Raw genomic sequence first — 6,000 nt, 5'->3', positions numbered from 1 at the left:
ATCGAACCTTGGGTGTCCCTCTGATGAGCTCATTTCTAATTTTATCCAACCTGGTCACTCCGGGAGTGAAACTCAACATCTTCATTTCTGCCACCTCCAACTCTGCTTCCTGTTGTCTCTTCAGTGCCACTGTCTCTAATCCGTACATCATGGCTGGCCTCACCACTGTTTTATAAACTTTGCCCTTCATACTAGCAGAGACTCTCCTGTCACATAACACACCTGACACCTTCCTCCACCCGTTCCAACCTGTTTGGACCCGGTTCTTCACTTCCTGACCACACTCACCATTGCTCTGGATGGTTGACCCCAAGTATTTAAAGTCCTCCACCAGGGCTGATCCCTGATGCAGTCCCACCTCCACCTTAAATTCATCTGTCACACTTACAGCACACCTCACCGCTGTTCTGCTGCCCTCGTACATGTCCTGGATTATTCTAACATACTTGTCTGCCACTCCAGACTTCCGCATGCAGTACGATAGTTCCTCTCTGGGTACTCTGTCATAGGCTTTCTCTAGATCTACAAAGACACAATGTAGATCCTTCTGACCTTCTCTGTACTTTTCCATCAACATCCTCAAGGCAAATAATGCATCTGTGGCACTCTTTCTAGCCATGAAACCATACTGTTGCTCGCCAATACTAACTTCTGTCCTGAGTCTAGCCTCCACTACTCTTTCCCATAACTTCATTGTGTGGCTCATCAACTTTATTCCTCTATAGTTCCCACAGCACATCACCCATCCATCCATCCATCCATTTTCTACCGCTTATCCGGGTCGGGTCGCAGGGGCAGTAGCGTTAGCAGGGAAGCCCAGAGCTCCCTCTCCCCAGCCACTTCATCCAGCTCTTCCAGGGGGATCCCGATGCGTTCCCAGGCCAGCCGAAGGACGTAGTCTCTCCAGCGTGTCCTGGGTCGTCCCCGGGGTCTCCTCCCGGTGGGACGTGCATCACCCTTGTTCTTAAAAATGTGTACCAGCACACTTTTCCTCCATTCCTCAGGCATCTTCTCACGCGCTAGAATTCTATTGAACAAGCTGGTCAAAAACTCCACAGCCACCTCTCCAAGATGCTTCCATACCTCCACAGGAATCTCATCAGGACCAACTGCCTTTCCATTTTTCATCCTCTTTAATGCCTTTCTAACTTCCCCCTTACTAATCATTGCCACTTCCTGGTCCACCACACTTGCCTCTTCTACTCTCCCTTCTCTCTCATTTTCCTCATTCATCAACTCCTCGAAGTATTCTTTCCATCTAGCTAGCACACTGCTGGCACCAGTCAACATATTTCCATCCCTATCCTTAATCACCCTAACCTGCTGCACATACTTCCCATCTCTATCTGTCTGTCTGGCCAGCCTGTATAGATCCTTTTCTCCTTCTTTAGTGTCCAACCTGCCATACATGTAATCATATGCCTCTTGTTTGGCCTTTGCCACCTCTACCTTTGCCCTGTGTCGCATTTCAATGTATTCCTTTCGCCTCTCCTCGGTCCTCTCAGTGTCCCACTTATTCTGAGCTAACCTTTTTCCTTGTATGATTTCCTGTACTGTGAGGTTCCACCACCAAGTCTCCTTCTCTCCTTTCCTGCCAGAAGATACACCAAGTACTCTCCTGCCTACCTCTCTGATCACCTTGGCTGCAGTGGTCCAGTCTTCTGGAAGCTCCTCCTGTCCACCGAGAGCCTGTCTCACCTCCTGTCTCAGCTTCTACCACATGGTTCTCTAATCTGCCTTTGTCTTCCAAATCTTCCTCCCCACCACCACAGTCATCTTACACACCACCATCTTATGCTGTCTAGCCACAGTCTCCCCAACCACAACCTTTCAGTCAGTAACCTCCTTCAGATTACATCGCCTGCACAAGATGTAATCCACCTGCGTGCTTCTACCTCCGCAACATGTCCGTTACAATCTGCACCAATCACGACTCTCTCTCTGTCTGGCATGCTCATAACTACTTCGTCTAGCTCCTTCCAGAATTTCTCTTTCACCTCTAGGTCACATCCTACCTCTGGGGCATAGACACTAATCACATTATACATAACACCCTCAATTTCAAATTTCAGCCTCATCACTCGATCTGATACTCTTTTCACCTCCAAGACATTCTTAGCCAACTCTTCTTTTAAAATAACCCCGACTCCATTTCTCTTCCCATCTACACCATGGTAAAATAATTTAAACCCTGCCATTCTAGCCTTACTGCCTTTCCACCTGGTCTCCTGGACACACAATACAGGAAGTCCTCGATTTATGAACAAGTTCTGTTCCTACGCTGGCGACGTAACACGATTTTCTGCGTAAGTCGGATTTCATCGTTAAAGTCGAAATTTACGGCGAAATACTTCTGTTACGGGTATTGTCCCACGTGATTGTGACAGCAAGCTCAGTGTGTGTGGGCGTGTGCGTCAATGTGCGAGTAAGACGCGACTGCGCAGGTGTGAAGGAGGAAGGAGTCTCGCGCAGGTGCAAGTGTAGTGACGTCGACCGGGGAAGAGTAGCGATTAGCGAAGGACCTGTTGACGTTGACTGTGCAGAGGAGCTAATAAAGCCATTAAAGTAGCAAATCGGTGCTTCGAGCCTTTATTGTTGCCGCCACCCAGCTCAGCTGTGCAACGAGAGAAGGGAGTTAACCCCTGCATCTCTCGACCATGGTCAGGTGACCGTAGCAGCAAAGGTTAACACTTCGTATAAAGAAACTAAAATATATTAAAATAAAAAAATAAGATGCTGTACTTACCATTACTGCTAAGAGTATGAAAAAAGGAGGGCGAAAAAGGCAAAGATACTCCCGCCACACAAACACAGACACGCACTATACACTCGCTAAGCAGAAACACTATGGTGCTGGGACAAAATGGCGGACGAGGAACAGGCGTCGTAAAGTCGAAACGTCGTAGGTCGAGTGTGTCGTAACTCGAGGACTTCCTGTACTTCTCAGACTTTATCACTTCCTGTATTTCAACCTTTCTCCTAATCATCATGTCAACCAACTCCCAGGATTTTCCTGTCATAGTCCCAACATTCAAAGTCCCCACATTCAGTTCTAGGCTCTGTGCTTTCCTCTTCTTTCTGCCGAAGAACCCGCTTTCCACCTCCTTCGACTTCGATCCACAGTAGCTGAATTTCCAACGCCGCCCTGCAGGTTGACGATGCCGGTGGCGGACGTTGTTAACCCGGGCCACGACCGATCCGGTATGGAATTCTTTGGATGGAATTCTTGGGATAATTACAGGCTTTGAATTTTGGAAATGTTGAAGTATTTTAAAATGTTCTTGCAATAACATCATGAGTTTGGTGCTGGAATTTTTATTTATTTTTTTATTTTAATTGGAGGGTACATTTCCTGCTCCTGTTTACAGTTCAGTGCATCATACTCAACATCAAAAAATATATTCCTGACACAAATAGATTCCAAAATGTTGCATACTGCTTCTCTATAACTAAAACAACTGGGAGTGTGACATACTGTATATTATCATCATGAAATCTCTCCAAGTTGAAGTTGCAAAGGCTTGCCTATGTAAATCAAATCCCGGGAGACACAAGAGACAGATGTCTCAGTGCCTCCCACCCACAAAGAACAATTTGGACACCCACAGCTGAGTCTTAGAGAGCCACGATGATGTCATCTAACTCGGGAAAACCCCAAAATTACAGTGACATAAAGTGCAGCAGTGTGGTGTAATAGTTCCACATTCACACACATCAGTACTCATTTAAATTCTTATCCCTTACCTTACCTCGGAGAGCCTTTGCAGTCAATTGCAATTGCAGTGAGTGCAACTTTTAAGTCGAACACTTAAAGAGGCAAAAAATACAATTAATTTTTTGAACATATACTTCAATCATGCCTGCACAAAAAAAGAGCTGTTCATTTTATCTATATTCCTTTCAGATCTCCAAACATTGGGAAAAAAGAACAATATATCAATGTGATATACTTGCAGCCAGAGCCTGTATCCTACTTGGCTACCTGAGGAGCCCCTAAACTCTCATTATCTTACATATCAGCCACCTGACTTGGTATCTAAGTGGGTTTATTATCAGGTTTTCTTAAAAGACCAATTTTTCAACATTGAAAATACAGCCCAGCACGAGGCAGACACAAGAAAATCACCAATCCAGTCAACAATCCTCTTTCCAGCTAAATATCAGTCCATAAACATACAGTACAAATCATCATAGAAAATCAGTCAATTGGGATGATGACATTTTAGTATGTTATTAAAGTATAATTGTTAAAACAATGTTTTAGAAAACCAACGCTTATACCAAATACATTTTATCCACAGTCAACTTCAAGGAATCCTCCCTTCCTCATTACTTAGTATTTACTGTACTTTGTCACTTCATATAATGTGCTGGGATACAGACGCTACAGCAGGACTATTAGGGTTAAAGTTAAAGTGTGGCCATAAGCATTTAATTTAGTGTAATGATTGGTGTAATGTGAATGTATTGTTTAATGTAAAAACCCTTCTGCCAGGGAATTTTATTCCAAACAAAAGGGCTTCATCATCATTGCTAAAAATGAGCCGCAGTACCCACATCCATGGTTACAGGCTGACAGTAAACATATGCACTCAGCTTGTTACCAAGTGTGATTCCATTTTATGTGATTTCATTTTATCTAAGTCTGGTTTATCTAAGTCTGGTTATTGCCATAACCTAAAGGTTCACGATAGAAGAGCACATTTATGAGTACCCTCTCTTGTGTTTAAGCAATATAGTCCAATGAAAAGGGTTGTAGTGCTACCAATTGTTTAAAATTGGATTTTGCAGGTTAGGGTAAAACCTCCCCACCCCCCACCCCCGCACTCCCAAAAAAAAAAGGGAAGAAACATTCAGAGGTTTGAGATTTATCTCCTTCATTTAAATTACAATTAAATAAAAGGATCAAAATAAACACTTTACCCACAAGTCAAGTCCTCAACTACTGTCCACCACTATATTTGTATTCAGATTAAAACCAAATCAGTTCCAAACAGCTCCAGCGAGCAACTGGTCAACATGTTTGGCTCTTTGTCTATTCTTTTTGTCTGTTTTGTATTTCGAATACAAAGCATGTGGCTGATGAGAAAAGCTGGAAATCTAATGAGGGTGTGTGGTTATGGAACACTGAAGGAATGGGAAAATTGATGCAGTGAATTGTGATTGTTTATTGTTAAAGAAATGTCCCCACAGGGATAACAAAGGTCACTCTCACAATATGTATTACAGAAATAAGGTCACTCTTAATCTACGTTTGGATGTTGCTGTCTTTTCTTGAAGCATTTTCTTCAGTGTCTGTCCCAACTGCCTGACAGCAGGTAAGAAACATTGCACAGCTGTCTGACTTTGGCAGCATCAGCTCAAAGGTCATGTGAAACATTGTCCCCAGTGGCCTGAGAAAAAAAACAACACACACATGCTTCCCATTACAAGCGTGTGGATGAGGCTATGATTTGCTCAAGTGCTAAATCAAAATGTTGTTTTTCAGCCAGTTCTAGAAGGTGTGTGCCCAAGAAACAAGGCGTGTAAAATTAATTATATTTCATGACACAAAGTTGGAGAGATTCTGTTTTTCGTACGAGTCATGCAGCTGAATTATTATTATTTTTAATTGTACTGAGTACTTAGTCATGCGCTAAAGGGGTATGATGGTTGTAGTGAGGCCTGAAGAGAATTGCTGTGGAACGGAGGAGTTTTATATTCCACTAAATTTATCAATCAATCAAATTCTATTTGTATGGCAATTTTTGTACACAAGGAATGCACTCAAAAGTGCTTCACAAAGATACAAAAAATTCAAATAGCAGGAAGAATACAAAAACTCCCCCTGCCATCCCAACAGGTAAATGCAAACACACCCATATGAACACATACTCACATACACACTCAAATACAGCACCTATTGACTAACAAAATAGAGACAGTACAGAGACATGGCAAGGCACTGAGCATTCTGGGCAAGGAAGGGCAAACTGCGGGAGCCATCCCCACTGAGAGGTG

Source organism: Phyllopteryx taeniolatus, chromosome 3, assembly GCF_024500385.1.
Source record: "Phyllopteryx taeniolatus isolate TA_2022b chromosome 3, UOR_Ptae_1.2, whole genome shotgun sequence".
Taxonomy (NCBI): Eukaryota; Metazoa; Chordata; class Actinopteri; order Syngnathiformes; family Syngnathidae; genus Phyllopteryx; species Phyllopteryx taeniolatus.
Note: the sequence above shows the minus strand (reverse complement) of the source record.